The sequence below is a fragment of the Aedes albopictus genome, chromosome 2 (assembly GCF_035046485.1).
Source record: "Aedes albopictus strain Foshan chromosome 2, AalbF5, whole genome shotgun sequence".
Lineage (NCBI taxonomy): Eukaryota > Metazoa > Arthropoda > Insecta > Diptera > Culicidae > Aedes > Aedes albopictus.
In genome coordinates this window covers 158,756,043-158,773,468 of record NC_085137.1, presented here as the reverse complement: position 1 = coordinate 158,773,468, position 17,426 = coordinate 158,756,043, and positions in this window count along the sequence as shown.

The following is a 17,426-nucleotide window of genomic DNA, read 5'->3' as shown; positions in this document are numbered from 1 at the left end:
GTATCAAAATAAGGGGAGCGTTCGAAATTTATGTTCTAGAATTTTTATTCGAATATTTAATTTTTTCTAGTATAAGAGTCACCAACCAGAAAAAGGTCATTTGGCAAAAACTGCCCTAGAGAAAGTTTATGTCCCCGGCCTTAATCTTTAGTTTAGACCCCAAGTCAACTATCAAGGGCATCAAAATAAGGGGATCGTTCGAATTTTATGTTCTAGAATTTTTATTCGAATATTTAAGGACAAGGTATTTGGAGTACATAGCTCAAAATTTCTAGAGCACCGTTTTTTAGAACCGTTGAACGGATTTGGATGAAAATGCATCACGCTAATTGTTCAGTGGTTGTCAACAGCGTGATGCATTTTAATCCAAATCCGTTCAATGGTTCCAAAAAACGGTGCTCTAGAAATTTTGAGCAATGTACTCCAAATACCTTGTCCTTAATGTTTTCTAGTATAAGAGTCACCAATCAGAAAAAGGTGGTTTGGCAAAAACTGCCCGAGAGAAAGTTTATGTCCCCAGCCTTAATCTTTAGTTTAGACCCCAAGTCAACTATCAAGGGCATCAAAATAAGGGGAGCGTTCGAATTTTATGTTCTAGAATTTTTATTCGAATATTTAATGTTTTCTAGTATAAGAGTCACCAATCAGAAAAAGGTGGTTTGGCAAAAACTGCCCGAGAGAAAGTTTATGTCCCCAGCCTTAATCTTTAGCTTAGACCCCAAGTCAACTATCAAGGGCATCAAAATAAGGGGAGCGTTCGAATTTTATGTTCTAGAATTTTTATTCGAATATTTAATGTTTTCTAGTATAAGAGTCACCAATCAGAAAAAGGTGGTTTGGCAAAAACTGCCCGAGAGAAAGTTTATGTCCCCAGCCTTAATCTTTAGTTTAGACCCCAAGTCAACTATCAAGGGCATCAAAATAAGGGGAGCGTTCGAATTTTATGTTCTAGAATTTTTATTCGAATATTTAATGTTTTCTAGTATAAGAGTCACCAACCAGAAAAACGTGGTTTGGCAAAAACTGCCCGAGAGAAAGTTTATGTCCCCAGCCTTAATCTTTAGTTTAGACCCCAAGTCAACTATCAAGGGCATCAAAATAAGGGGAGCGTTCGAATTTTATGTTCTAGAATTTTTATTCGAATATTTAATGTTTTCTAGTATAAGAGTCACCAACCAGAAAAAGGTGGTTTGGCAAAAACTGCCCGAGAGAAAGTTTATGTCCCCAGCCTTAATCTTTAGTTTAGACCCCAAGTCAACTATCAAGGGCATCAAAATAAGGGGAGCGTTCGAATTTTATGTTATAGAATTTTTGTTCGAATAATTGATTTTTTCTAATATAAGAGTCACCAACCAGAAAAAGGTGGTTTGGCAAAAACTGCCCGAGAGAAAGTTTATGTCCCCGGCCTTAATCTTTAGTTTAGACCCCAAGTCAACTATCAAGGGCATCAAAATAAGGGGAGCGTTCGAATTTTATGTTCTAGAATTTTTATTCGAATATTTAATGTTTTCTAGTATAAGAGTCACCAACCAGAAAAACGTGGTTTGGCAAAAACTGCCCGAGAGAAAGTTTATGTCCCCAGCCTTAATCTTTAGTTTGGACCCCAAGTCAACTATCAAGGGCATCAAAATAAGGGGAGCGTTCGAATTTTATGTTCTAGAATTTTTATTCGAATATTTAATGTTTTCTAGTATAAGAGTCACCAACCAGAAAAAGGTGGTTTGGCAAAAACTGCCCGAGAGAAAGTTTATGTCCCCGGCCTTAATCTTTAGTTTAGACCCCAAGTCAACTATCAAGGGCATCAAAATAAGGGGAGCGTTCGAATTTTATGTTATAGAATTTTTGTTCGAATAATTGATTTTTTCTAATATAAGAGTCACCAACCAGAAAAAGGTGGTTTGGCAAAAACTGCCCGAGAGAAAGTTTATGTCCCCGGCCTTAATCTTTAGTTTAGACCCCAAGTCAACTATCAAGGGCATCAAAATAAGGGGAGCGTTCGAATTTTATGTTCTAGAATTTTTATTCGTATATTTAATGTTTTCTAGTATAAGAGTCACCAACCAGAAAAACGTGGTTTGGCAAAAACTGCCCGAGAGAAAGTTTATGTCCCCAGCCTAAATCTTTAGTTTAGACCCCAAGTCAACTATCAAGGGCATCAAAATAAGGGGATCGTTCGAATTTTATGTTCTAGAATTTTTATTCGAATATTTAATGTTTTCTAGTATAAGAGTCACCAACCAGAAAAAGGTGGTTTGGCAAAAACTGCCCGAGAGAAAGTTTATGTCCCCAGCCTTAATCTTTAGTTTAGACCCCAAGTCAATTATCAAGGGCATCAAAATGAGGGGAGCGTTCGAATTTTATGTTATAGAATTTTTGTTCGAATAATTGATTTTTTCTAATATAAGAGTCACCAACCAGAAAAAGGTGGTTTGGCAAAAACTGCCCGAGAGAAAGTTTATGTCCCCGGCCTTAATCTTTAGTTTAGACCCCAAGTCAACTATCAAGGGCATCAAAATAAGGGGAGCGTTCGAATTTTATGTTCTAGAATTTTTATTCGAATATTTAATGGTTTCTAGTATAAGAGTCACCAACCAGAAAAAGGTGGTTTGGCAAAAACTGCCCGAGAGAAAGTTTATGTCCCCAGCCTTAATCTTTAGTTTAGACCCCAAGTCAACTATCAAGGGCATCAAAATGAGGGGAGCGTTCGAATTTTATGTTATAGAATTTTTGTTCGAATAATTGATTTTTTCTAATATAAGAGTCACCAACCAGAAAAGGTGGTTTGGAAAAACTGCCCGAGAGAAAGTTTATGTCCCCGGCCTTAATCTTTAGTTTAGACCCCAAGTCAACTATCAAGGGTATCAAAATAAGGGGAGCGTTCGAAATTTATGTTCTAGAATTTTTATTCGAATATTTAATTTTTTCTAGTATAAGAGTCACCAACCAGAAAAAGGTCATTTGGCAAAAACTGCCCGAGAGAAAGTTTATGTCCCCGGCCTTAATCTTTAGTTTAGACCCCAAGTCAACTATCAAGGGCATCAAAATAAGGGGAGCGTTCGAATTTTATGTTATAGAATTTTTGTTCGAATAATTGATTTTTTCTAATATAAGAGTCACCAACCAGAAAAAGGTGGTTTGGCAAAAACTGCCCGAGAGAAAGTTTATGTCCCCGGCCTTAATCTTTAGTTTAGACCCCAAGTCAACTATCAAGGGCATCAAAATAAGGGGAGCGTTCGAATTTTATGTTCTAGAATTTTTATTCGAATATTTAATGGTTTCTAGTATAAGAGTCACCAACCAGAAAAAGGTGGTTTGGCAAAAACTGCCCGAGAGAAAGTTTATGTCCCCGGCCTTAATCTTTAGTTTAGACCCCAAATCAACTATCAAGGGCATCAAAATAAGGGGAGCGTTCGAATTTTATGTTCTAGAATTTTTATTCGAATATTGAATGTTTTCTAGTATAAGAGTCACCAACCAGAAAAAGATCATTTGGCAACAACTGCCCGAGAGAAAGTTTATGTTCCCGACCTTAATCTTTAGTTTAGACCCCAAGTCAACTATCAAGGGCATCAAAATAAGGGGAGCGTTTGAATTTTATGTTCTAGAATTTTTATTTGAATATTTAATGTTTTCTAGTATTAGAGTCACCAACCAGAAAAAGATCATTTGGCAAAAACTGCCCGAGAGAAAGTTTATGTCCCCGGCCTTAATCTTTAGTTTAGACCCCAAGTCAACTATCAAGGGCATCAAAATAAGGGGAGCGTTCGAATTTTATGTTCTAGAATTTTTATTCGTATATTTAATGTTTTCTAGTATAAGAGTCACCAACCAGAAAAAGGTGGTTTGGCAAAAACTGCCCGAGAGAAAGTTTATGTCCCCAGCCTTAATCTTTAGTTTAGAACCCAAGTCAACTATCAAGGGCATCAAAATGAGGGGAGCGTTCGAATTTTATGTTATAGAATTTTTGTTCGAATAATTGATTTTTTCTAGTATAAGAGTCACCAACCAGAAAAAGGTCATTTGGCAAAAACTGCCCGAGAGGAAGTTTATGTCCCCGGCCTTAATCTTTAGTTTAGACCCCAAGTCAACTATCAAGGGCATCAAAATAAGGGGAGCGTTCGAAATTTATGTTCTAGAATTTTTATTCGAATGTTTAATTTTTTCTAGTATAAGAGTCACCAACCAGAAAAAGGTTGTTTGGCAAAAACTGCCCGAGAGAAAGTTTATGTCCCCGGCCTTAATCTTTAGTTTGGACCCCAAGTCAACTATCAAGGGCATCAAAATAAGGGGAGCGTTCGAATTTTATGTTCTAGAATTTTTATTCGAATATTTAATGTTTTCTAGTATAAGAGTCACCAACCAGAAAAACGTGGTTTGGCAAAAACTGCCCGAGAGAAAGTTTATGTCCCCAGCCTTAATCTTTAGTTTAGACCCCAAGTCAACTATCAAGGGCATCAAAATAAGGGGAGCGTTCGAATTTTATGTTCTAGAATTTTTATTCGAATATTTAAAGTTTTCTAGTATAAGAGTCACCAACCAGAAAAAGGTGGTTTGGCAAAAACTGCCCGAGAGAAAGTTTATGTCCCCAGCCTTAATCTTTAGTTTAGACCCCAAGTCAACTATCAAGGGCATCAAAATAAGGGGAGCGTTCGAATTTTATGTTCTAGAATTTTTGTTCGAATAATTGATTTTTTCTAATATAAGAGTCACCAACCAGAAAAAGGTGGTTTGGCAAAAACTGCCCGAGAGAAAGTTTATGTCCCCTGCCTTAATCTTTAGTTTGGACCCCAAGTCAACTATCAAGTGCATCAAAATGAGGGGAGCGTTCGAATTTTATGTTATAGAATTTTTATTCGAATATTTAATGTTTTCTAGTATAAGAGTCACCAACCAGAAAAAGGTTGTTTGGCAAAAACTGCCCGAGAGAAAGTTTATGTCCCCGGCCTTCATCTTTAGTTTGGACCCTAAATCAACTATCAAGGGCATCAAAATAAGGGGAGCGTTCGAATTTTATGTTATAGAATTTTTGTTCGAATAATTGATTTTTTCTAATATAAGAGTCACCAACCAGAAAAAGGTGGTTTGGCAAAAACTGCCCGAGAGAAAGTTTATGTCCCCGGCCTTAATCTTTAGTTTAGACCCCAAGTCAACTATCAAGGGCATCAAAATAAGGGGAGCGTTCGAATGTTATGTTCTAGAATTTTTATTCGTATATTTAATGTTTTCTAGTATAAGAGTCACCAACCAGAAAAAGGTGGTTTGGCAAAACTGCCCGAGAGAAAGTTTATGTCCCCGGCCTTAATCTTTAGTTTAGACCCCAAGTCAACTATCAAGTGCATCAAAATGAGGGGAGCGTTCGAATTTTATGTTATAAAATTTTTATTCGAATATTTAATGTTTTCTAGTATAAGAGTCACCAACCAGAAAAAGGTTGTTTGGCAAAAACTGCCCGAGAGAAAGTTTATGTCCCCGGCCTTAATCTTTAGTTTAGACCCCAAGTCAACTATCAAGGGTATCAAAATAAGGGGAGCGTTCGAAATTTATGTTCTAGAATTTTTATTCGAATATTTAATTTTTTCTAGTATAAGAGTCACCAACCAGAAAAAGGTCATTTGGCAAAAACTGCCCGAGAGAAAGTTTATGTCCCCGGCCTTAATCTTTAGTTTAGACCCCAAGTCAACTATCAAGGGCATCAAAATAAGGGGAGCGTTCGAATTTTATGTTCTAGAATTTTTATTCGTATATTTAATTTTTTCTAGTATAAGAGTCACCAACCAGAAAAAGGTGGTTTGGCAAAAACTGCCCGAGAGAAAGTTTATGTCCCCGGCCTTAATCTTTAGTTTGGACCCCAAATCAACTATCAAGGGCATCAAAATGAGGGGAGCGTTCGAATTTTATGTTATAGAATTTTTGTTCGAATAATTGATTCTTTCTAGTATAAGAGTCACCAACCAGAAAAGGTGGTTTGGAAAAACTGCCCGAGAGAAAGTTTATGTCCCCGGCCTTAATCTTTAGTTTAAACCCCAAGTCAACTATCAAGGGCATCAAAATGAGGGGAGCGTTCGAATTTTATGTTCTAGAATTTTTATTCGAATATTTAATGTTTTCTAGTATAAGAGTCACCAACCAGAAAAAGGTGGTTTGGCAAAAACTGCCCGAGAGAAAGTTTATGTCCCCGGCCTTAATCTTTAGTTTAGACCCCAAGTCAACTATCAAGGGCATCAAAATAAGGGGAGCGTTCGAATTTTATGTTCTAGAATTTTTATTCGAATATTTAATGTTTTCTAGTATAAGAGTCACCAACCAGAAAAAGGTGGTTTGGCAAAAACTGCCCGAGAGAAAGTTTATGTCCCCTGCCTTAATCTTAAGTTTGGACCCCAAGTCAACTATCAAGTGCATCAAAATGAGGGGAGCGTTCGAATTTTATGTTATAGAATTTTTATTCGAATATTTAATGTTTTCTAGTATAAGAGTCACCAACCAGAAAAAGGTTGTTTGGCAAAAACTGCCCGAGAGGAAGTTTATGTCCCCGGCCTTAATCTTTAGTTTAGACCCCAAGTCAACTATCAAGGGCATCAAAATAAGGGGAGCGTTCGAATTTTATGTTCTAGAATTTTTATTCGAATATTGAATGTTTTCTAGTATAAGAGTCACCAACCAGAAAAAGATCATTTGGCAAAAACTGCCCGAGAGAAAGTTTATGTTCCCGACCTTAATCTTTAGTTTAGACCCCAAGTCAACTATCAAGGGCATCCAAATAAGGGGAGCGTTCGAATTTTATGTTCTAGAATTTTTATTCGAATATTTAATGTTTTCTAGTATAAGAGTCACCAACCAGAAAAAGGTTGTTTGGCAAAAACTGCCCGAGAGTAAGTTTATGTCCCCGGCCTTAATCTTTAGTTTGGACCCCAAATCAACTATCAAGGGCATCAAAATGAGGGGAGCGTTCGAATTTTATGTTATAGAATTTTTGTTCGAATAATTGTTTTTTTCTAATATAAGAGTCACCAACCAGAAAAAGGTGGTTTGGCAAAAACTGCCCGAGAGAAAGTTTATGTCCCCGGCCTTAATCTTTAGTTTGGACCCCAAGTCAACTATCAAGGGCATCAAAATAAGGGGAGCGTTCGAATTTTATGTTATAGAATTTTTGTTCGAATAATTGATTTTTTTCTAATATAAGAGTCACCAACCAGAAAAAGGTGGTTTGCAAAAACTGCCCGAGAGAAAGATTATGTCCCCGGCCTTAATCTTTAGTTTAGACCCGAAATCAACTATCAAGTGCATCAAAATGAGGAGAGCGTTCGAATTTTATGTTATAGAATTTTTGTTCGAATAATTGATTTTTTCTAGTATAAGAGTCACTAACCAGAAAAAGGTCATTTGGCAAAAACTGCCCGAGAGAAAGTTTATGTCCCCGGCCTTAATCTTTAGTTTGGACCCCAAGTCAACTATCAAGGGCATCAAAATAAGGGGAGCGTTCGAATTTTATGTTATAGAATTTTTGTTCGAATAATTGATTTTTTCTAATATAAGAGTCACCAACCAGAAAAAGGTGGTTTGGCAAAAACTGCCCGAGAGAAAGTTTATGTCCCCGGCCTTAATCTTTAGTTTAGACCCCAAGTCAACTATCAAGGGCATCAAAATAAGGGGAGCGTTCGAATTTTATGTTATAGAATTTTTGTTCGAATAATTGATTTTTTCTAATATAAGAGTCACCAACCAGAAAAAGGTGGTTTGGCAAAAACTGCCCGAGAGAAAGTTTATGTCCCCAGCCTTAATCTTTAGTTTAGACCCCAAGTCAACTATCAAGGGCATCAAAATAAGGGGTGCGTTCGAATTTTATGTTCTAGAATTTTTGTTCGAATAATTGATTTTTTCTAGTATAAGAGTCACCAACCAGAAAAAGGTGGTTTGGCAAAAACTGCCCGAGAGAAAGTTTATGTCCCCGGCCTTAATCTTTAGTTTAGACCCCAAGTCAACTATCAAGGGCATCAAAATAAGGGGAGCGTTCGAATTTTATGTTCTAGAATTTTTATTCGAATATTTAATGGTTTCTAGTATAAGAGTCACCAACCAGAAAAAGGTGGTTTGGCAAAAACTGCCCGAGAGAAAGTTTATGTCCCCGCCCTTAATCTTTAGTTTAGACCCCAAATCAACTATCAAGGGCATCAAAATAAGGGGAGCGTTCGAATTTTATGTTCTAGAATTTTTATTCGAATATTGAATGTTTTCTAGTATAAGAGTCACCAACCAGAAAAAGATCATTTGGCAAAAACTGCCCGAGAGAAAGTTTATGTTCCCGACCTTAATCTTTAGTTTAGACCCCAAGTCAACTATCAAGGGCATCAAAATAAGGGGAGCGTTCGAATTTTATGTTATAGAATTTTTGTTCGAATAATTGTTTTTTTCTAATATAAGAGTCACCAACCAGAAAAACCTGGTTTGGCAAAAACTGCCCGAGAGAAAGTTTATGTCCCCGGCCTTAATCTTTAGTTTAGACCCCAAGTCAACTATCAAGGGCATCAAAATAAGGGGAGCGTTCGAATTTTATGTTCTAGAATTTTTATTTGAATATTTAATGTTTTCTAGTATAAGAGTCACCAACCAGAAAAAGATTATTTGGCAAAAACTGCCCGAGAGAAAGTTTATGTCCCCGGCCTTAATCTTTAGTTTAGACCCCAAGTCAACTATCAAGGGCATCAAAATAAGGGGAGCGTTCGAATTTTATGTTCTAGAATTTTTGTTCGAATAATTGATTTTTTCTAATATAAGAGTCACCAACCAGAAAAACCTGGTTTGGCAAAAACTGCCCGAGAGAAAGTTTATGTCCCCGGCCTTAATCTTTAGTTTAGACCCCAAGTCAACTATCAAGGGCATCAAAATAAGGGGAGCGTTCGAATTTTATGTTATAGAATTTTTGTTCGAATAATTGTTTTTTTCTAGTATAAGAGTCACCAACCAGAAAAAGGTGGTTTGGCAAAAACTGCCCGAGAGAAAGTTTATGTCCCCGGCCTTAATCTTTAGTTTAGACCCCAAGTCATCTATCAAGGGCATCAAAATAAGGGGAGCGTTCGAATTTTATGTTCTAGAATTTTTATTCGAATATTGAATGTTTTCTAGTATAAGAGTCACCAACCAGAAAAAGATCATTTGGCAAAAACTGCCCGAGAGAAAGTTTATGTTCCCGACCTTAATCTTTAGTTTAGACCCCAAGTCAACTATCAAGGGCATCAAAATAAGGGGAGCGTTCGAATTTTATGTTATAGAATTTTTGTTCGAATAATTGTTTTTTTCTAATATAAGAGTCACCAACCAGAAAAAGGTGGTTTGGCAAAAACTGCCCGAGAGGAAGTTTATGTCCCCGGCCTTAATCTTTAGTTTAGACCCCAAGTCAACTATCAAGGGCATCAAAATGAGGGGAGCGTTCGAAATTCATGTTCTAGAATTTTTATTCGAATATTTAATGTTTTCTAGTATAAAAGTCACCAACCAGAAAAAGGTTGTTTGGCAAAAACTGCCCGAGAGAAAGTTTATGTCCCCGGCCTTAATCTTTAGTTTGGACCGCAAGTCAACTATCAAGGGCATCAAAATGAGGGGAGCGTTCGAATTTTATGTTCTAGAATTTTTATTCGAATATTTAATGTTTTCTAGTATAAGAGTCACCAACCAGAAAAAGGTTGTTTGGCAAAAACTGCCCGAGAGAAAGTTTATGTCCCCGGCCTTAATCTTTAGTTTGGACCCCAAGTCAACTATCAAGGGCATCCAAATAAGGGGAGCGTTCGAATTTTATGTTCTAGAATTTTTATTCGAATATTTAATGTTTTCTAGTATAAGAGTCACCAACCAGAAAAAGGTTGTTTGGCAAAAACTGCCCGAGAGAAAGTTTATGTCCCCGGCCTTAATCTTTAGTTTGGACCCCAAATCAACTATCAAGGGCATCAAAATAAGGGGAGCGTTCGAATTTTATGTTATAGAATTTTTGTTCGAATAATTGATTTTTTCTAATATAAGAGTCACCAACCAGAAAAAGGTAGTTTGGCAAAAACTGCCCGAGAGAAAGTTTATGTCCCCGGCCTTAATCTTTAGTTTGGACCCCAAATCAACTATCAAGTGCATCAAAATGAGGAGAGCGTTCGAATTTTATGTTATAGAATTTTTGTTCGAATAATTGATTTTTCTAGTATAAGAGTCACCAACCAGAAAAAGGTCATTTGGCAAAAACTGCCCGAGAGAAAGTTTATGTCCCCGGCCTTAATCTTTAGTTTAGACCCCAAGTCAACTATCAAGGGCATCAAAATAAGGAGAGCGTTCGAATTTTATGTTATAGAATTTTTGTTCGAATAATTGATTTTTTCTAATATATGAGTCACCAACCAGAAAAATGTAGTTTGGCAAAAACTGCCCGAGAGAAAGTTTATGTCCCCGGCCTTAATCTTTAGTTTGCACCCCAAATCAACTATCAAGGGCATCAAAATGAGGGGAGCGTTCGAATTTTATGTTCTAGAATTTTTGTTCGAATAATTGATTTTTTCTAATATAAGAGTCACCAACCAGAAAAAGGTGGTTTGGCAAAAACTGCCCGAGAGAAAGTTTATGTCCCCGGCCTTAATCTTTAGTTTAGACCCCAAGTCAACTATCAAGGGCATCAAAATAAGGGGAGCGTTCGAATTTTATGTTCTAGAATTTTTATTCGAATATTTAATGTTTTCTAGTATAAGAGTCACCAACCAGAAAAACGTGGTTTGGCAAAAACTGCCCGAGAGAAAGTTTATGTCCCCTGCCTTAATCTTTAGTTTAGACCCCAAGTCAACTATCAAGGGCATCAAAATAAGGGGAGCGTTCGAATTTTATGTTCTAGAATTTTTATTCGAATATTTAATGTTTTCTAGTATAAGAGTCACCAACCAGAAAAACGTGGTTTGGCAAAAACTGCCCGAGAGAAAGTTTATGTCCCCAGCCTTAATCTTTAGTTTAGACCCCAAGTCAACTATCAAAGGCATCAAAATAAGGGGAGCGTTCGAATTTTATGTTCTAGAATTTTTATTCGAATATTTAATGTTTTCTAGTATAAGAGTCACCAACCAGAAAAACGTGGTTTGGCAAAAACTGCCCGAGAGAAAGTTTATGTCCCCAGCCTTAATCTTTAGTTTAGACCCCAAGTCAACTATCAAGGGCATCAAAATAAGGGGAGCGTTCGAATTTTATGTTATAGAATTTTTATTCGAATAATTGATTTTTTCTAGTATAAGAGTCACCAACCAGAAAAAGGTGGTTTGGCAAAAACTGCCCGAGAGAAAGTTTATGTCCCCAGCCTTAATCTTTAGTTTAGACCCCAAGTCAACTATCAAGGGCATCAAAATAAGGGGAGCGTTCGAATTTTATGTTCTAGAATTTTTGTTCGAATAATTGATTTTTTCTAATATAAGAGTCACCAACCAGAAAAAGGTGGTTTGGCAAAAACTGCCCGAGAGAAAGTTTATGTCCCCGGCCTTAATCTTTAGTTTAGACCCCAAGTCAACTATCAAGGGCATCAAAATAAGGGGAGCGTTCGAATTTTATGTTATAGAATTTTTGTTCGAATAATTGATTTTTTCTAATATAAGAGTCACCAACCAGAAAAAGGTGGTTTGGCAAAAACTGCCCGAGAGAAAGTTTATGTCCCCGGCCTTAATCTTTAGTTTAGACCCCAAGTCAACTATCAAGGGCATCAAAATAAGGGGAGCGTTCGAATTTTATGTTCTAGAATTTTTATTCGTATATTTAATGTTTTCTAGTATAAGAGTCACCAACCAGAAAAACGTGGTTTGGCAAAAACTGCCCGAGAGAAAGTTTATGTCCCCAGCCTAAATCTTTAGTTTAGACCCCAAGTCAACTATCAAGGGCATCAAAATAAGGGGATCGTTCGAATTTTATGTTCTAGAATTTTTATTCGAATATTTAATGTTTTCTAGTATAAGAGTCACCAACCAGAAAAAGGTGGTTTGGCAAAAACTGCCCGAGAGAAAGTTTATGTCCCCAGCCTTAATCTTTAGTTTAGACCCCAAGTCAATTATCAAGGGCATCAAAATAAGGGGAGCGTTCGAATTTTATGTTCTAGAATTTTTATTCGTATTTTTATTTTTTTCTAGTATAAGAGTCACCAACCAGAAAAAGGTGGTTTGGGAAAAACTGCCCGAGAGAAAGTTTATGTCCCCGGCCTTAATCTTCAGTTTGGACCCCAAATCAACTATCAAGGGCATCAAAATGAGGGGAGCGTTCGACTTTTATGTTATAGAATTTTTGTTCGAATAATTGATTTTTTCTAATATAAGAGTCACCAACCAGAAAAAGGTGGTTTGGCAAAAACTGCCCGAGAGAAAGTTTACGTCCCCAGCCTTAATCTTTAGTTTAGACCCCAAGTCAACTATCAAGGGCATCAAAATGAGGGGAGCGTTCGAATTTTATGTTATAGAATTTTTGTTCGAATAATTGATTTTTTCTAATATAAGAGTCACCAACCAGAAAAAGGTGGTTTGGCAAAAACTGCCCGAGAGGAAGTTTATGTCCCCGGCCTTAATCTTTAGTTTAGACCCCAAGTCAACTATCAAGGGCATCAAAATAAGGGGAGCGTTCGAATTTTATGTTCTAGAATTTTTATTCGAATATTTAATGGTTTCTAGTATAAGAGTCACCAACCAGAAAAAGGTGGTTTGGCAAAAACTGCCCGAGAGAAAGTTTATGTCCCCAGCCTTAATCTTTAGTTTAGACCCCAAGTCAACTATCAAGGGCATCAAAATGAGGGGAGCGTTCGAATTTTATGTTATAGAATTTTTGTTCGAATAATTGATTTTTTCTAGTATAAGAGTCACCAACCAGAAAAGGTGGTTTGGAAAAACTGCCCGAGAGAAAGTTTATGTCCCCGGCCTTAATCTTTAGTTTAGACCCCAAGTCAACTATCAAGGGTATCAAAATAAGGAGAGCGTTCGAAATTTATGTTCTAGAATTTTTATTCGAATATTTAATGTTTTCTAGTATAAGAGTCACCAACCAGAAAAAGGTCATTTGGCAAAAACTGCCCGAGAGAAAGTTTATGTCCCCGGCCTTAATCTTTAGTTTAGACCCCAAGTCAACTATCAAGGGCATCAAAATAAGGGGAGCGTTCGAATTTTATGTTATAGAATTTTTGTTCGAATAATTGATTTTTTCTAATATAAGAGTCACCAACCAGAAAAAGGTGGTTTGGCAAAAACTGCCCGAGAGAAAGTTTATGTCCCCGGCCTTAATCTTTAGTTTAGACCCCAAGTCAACTATCAAGGGCATCAAAATAAGGGGAGCGTTCGAATTTTATGTTCTAGAATTTTTATTCGAATATTTAATGGTTTCTAGTATAAGAGTCACCAACCAGAAAAAGGTGGTTTGGCAAAAACTGCCCGAGAGAAAGTTTATGTCCCCGGCCTTAATCTTTAGTTTAGACCCCAAATCAACTATCAAGGGCATCAAAATAAGGGGAGCGTTCGAATTTTATGTTCTAGAATTTTTATTCGAATATTGAATGTTTTCTAGTATAAGAGTCACCAACCAGAAAAAGATCATTTGGCAACAACTGCCCGAGAGAAAGTTTATGTTCCCGACCTTAATCTTTAGTTTAGACCCCAAGTGAACTATCAAGGGCATCAAAATAAGGGGAGCGTTTGAATTTTATGTTCTAGAATTTTTATTTGAATATTTAATGTTTTCTAGTATAAGAGTCACCAACCAGAAAAAGATCATTTGGCAAAAACTGCCCGAGAGAAAGTTTATGTCCCCGGCCTTAATCTTTAGTTTAGACCCCAAGTCAACTATCAAGGGCATCAAAATAAGGGGAGCGTTCGAATTTTATGTTCTAGAATTTTTATTCGAATATTTAATGGTTTCTAGTATAAGAGTCACCAACCAGAAAAAGGTGGTTTGGCAAAAACTGCCCGAGAGAAAGTTTATGTCCCCGGCCTTAATCTTTAGTTTAGACCCCAAATCAACTATCAAGGGCATCAAAATAAGGGGAGCGTTCGAATTTTATGTTCTAGAATTTTTATTCGAATATTGAATGTTTTCTAGTATAAGAGTCACCAACCAGAAAAACGTGGTTTGGCAAAAACTGCCCGAGAGAAAGTTTATGTCCCCAGCCTTAATCTTTAGTTTAGACCCCAAGTCAACTATCAAGGGCATCAAAATAAGGGGGGCGTTCGAATTTTATGTTATAGAATTTTTATTCGAATATTTAAAGTTTTCTAGTATAAGAGTCACCAACCAGAAAAAGGTGGTTTGGCAAAAACTGCCCGAGAGAAAGTTTATGTCCCCAGCCTTAATCTTTAGTTTAGACCCCAAGTCAACTATCAAGGGCATCAAAATAAGGGGAGCGTTCGAATTTTATGTTCTAGAATTTTTATTCGTATATTTATTTTTTTCTAGTATAAGAGTCACCAACCAGAAAAAGGTGGTTTGGCAAAAACTGCCCGAGAGGAAGTTTATGTCCCCGGCCTTAATCTTTAGTTTAGACCCCAAATCAACTATCAAGGGCATCAAAATGAGGGGAGCGTTCGACTTTTATGTTATAGAATTTTTGTTCGAATAATTGATTTTTTCTAATATAAGAGTCACCAACCAGAAAAAGGTGGTTTGGCAAAAACTGCCCGAGAGGAAGTTTATGTCCCCGGCCTTAATCTTTAGTTTAGACCCCAAGTCAACTATCAAGGGCATCAAAATAAGGGGAGCGTTCGAATTTTATGTTCTAGTATTTTTATTCGTATATATAATGTTTTCTAGTATAAGAGTCACCAACCAGAAAAAGGTGGTTTGGCAAAAACTGCCCGAGAGAAAGATTATGTCCTCGACCTTAATCTTTAGTTTAGACCCCAAATCAACTATCAAGGGCATCAAAATGAGGGGAGCGTTCGACTTTAATGTTATAGAATTTTTGTTCGAATAATTGATTTTTTCTAATATAAGAGTCACCAACCAGAAAAAGGTGGTTTGGCAAAAACTGCCCGAGAGGAAGTTTATGTCCCCGGCCTTAATCTTTAGTTTAGACCCCAAATATACGAACCCTTGATAGTTGACCTAGTCTTTCACTCCAAAATTTATGAAAATTGATCAATATTTCGAAAAGTTATGACAAAATGTTGGTTTTTGATCAAAAAATTTTAATATGCGATGGTCCTTCCAACGCATGGAATGGAATTGTAATGAAATCGAATTCGATATTTTATTTTGGGGCGTAACTAGGTATATTTTAAAGATGCTTTAGCATGTATAACTTTTTTCAAAAAAGTATTGGAAATCATATTTTACACATAGTGGGGCAAAAGTTCGAATTGTGGGGCAAGAGTTCGAGTCATGTAACAACTTTAGGTAAAACCCTAAAATTCTGCAAAATGTACATATTATCTCTAAAAATGATGGAATTAGTGAGAAAATTCGATCGAAGTAGAAAAAAAAAGTTGTTTTATCTGAATTTGGCGGAAAACTTCTAATTTTTGGTGAAGTAAATTTACCCGGGTAGAGGCTAATGGCTAACAAAGGACAAAATAATAACTGGTTTTGCCATCATATCTCGTTTTGCCATTCTTCTGTTATTATGAAAAACTTAAAATGGCAAATCAATAGCAAAATATACAATCATAGCAAATCTTGTCATTGATATGTTATTCATGAATAATGCTAAAAAACACATCAATACCAAAAATTACTATCATGGTAAAACTTGCAATTTAGCAACTTTTATAATGAATTGTATAAAATATGAAATCAATAACATAATTTACATTCCTAGCTAAATTTGCCATTATTTTGATATTGTGAGAAATTATTTGTAAACATTAGGCACCATAACATATTTTACTCTTAATATACCATTAACTATTATATTGTATATTTCAAGCATAACAAAATAAAACTGTTTTTACATTGATTGATGAGCTTTAATTTTATTGAAGAAAAAAAAAAAGAAATAGCTCATTTTACCTTTCTTCTGCTACTTTGAAATAATAACTGAATCTACCATTATTTTAAAATTGAATTTGAACAACTAAACCTACCATTATTTTGATCGCCACATAAACAGCTAAATTTGTTCTTATTCTGTTATCAATAACTCAAGAATATCATATTTTGGTATTCATCGATAACAGTTAATTAGGGTCTTATTTTGTTCTTCAATTTAATCCGCATGCTTTACCATTACTTTGTTATTACAATGGCAAAATAAGTTATTTTTAAGTTTTTCTGCTACCAAAATTTAGTTATCTTTTTTGTTATTTTAACTCTTATTTCAAGCAAACAAATAACACATTTTGCCATTCAAACATTCTGTTTTAATGGTAAAATTTGCCATTCTTTTGCCATTAAGCTCTACCCGGGTAACCCTGATTTTGGGTAAAATCCAGATCGAACTTTAAAGTGTATTACAATTCCAACATCAAATACTTATTGGTTTTAGGTATTCCAATTACCAAAGTGTCGAAATAGTGTGTTACGGATAGCGGAATACCACAAACACTAGATTCGAACTTTTGCCCCAGTGGTGGGGCAAGAGTTCGAATTAGACACACACATACAAAAAGTGTTGTAACTCAAAATTGAAAAGACATTTGGCGTAACTTTGTTCAGCAACATTTTAGCTCATGGATGGTAGAATCACCACACGGTATTCATTTATTTTGATCTGCTTCGATTTCTTTAAAATAATTGAATTTTCAACTAGGGTCGAACTTTTGCCCCACCTTACTCTATTTATTTTTTTCTAGTATAAGAGTCACCAACCAGAAACAGGTCATTTGGCAAAAACTGCCCGAGAGAAAGTTTATGTCCCCGGCCTTAATCTTTAGTTTAGACCCCAAGTCAACTATCAAGGGCATCAAAATAAGGGGAGCGTTCGAATTTTATGTTCTAGAATTTTTATTCGTATATTTAATGTTTTATAGTATAAGAGTCACCAACCAGAAAAAAGTGGTTTGGCAAAAACTGCCCGAGAGAAAGTTTATGTCCCCGGCCTTAATCTTTAGTTTAGACCCCAAGTCAACTATCAAGTGCATCAAAATGAGAGGAGCGTTCGAATTTTATGTTATAGAATTTTTGTTCGAATAATTGATTTTTTCTAATATAAGAGTCACCAACCAGAAAAAGGTGGTTTGGCAAAATTGCCCGAGAGAAAGTTTATGTCCCCGGCCTTCATCTTTAGTTTGGACCCTAAATCAACTATCAAGGGCATCAAAATGAGGGGAGCGTTCGAATTTTATGTTATAGAATTTTTATTCGAATATTTAATGTTTTCTAGTATAAGAGTCACCAACCAGAAAAAGGTGGTTTGGCAAAATTGCCCGAGAGAAAGTTTATGTCCCCGGCCTTAATCTTTAGTTTAGACCCCAAGTCAACTATCAAGGGCATCAAAATAAGGGGAGCGTTCGAATTTT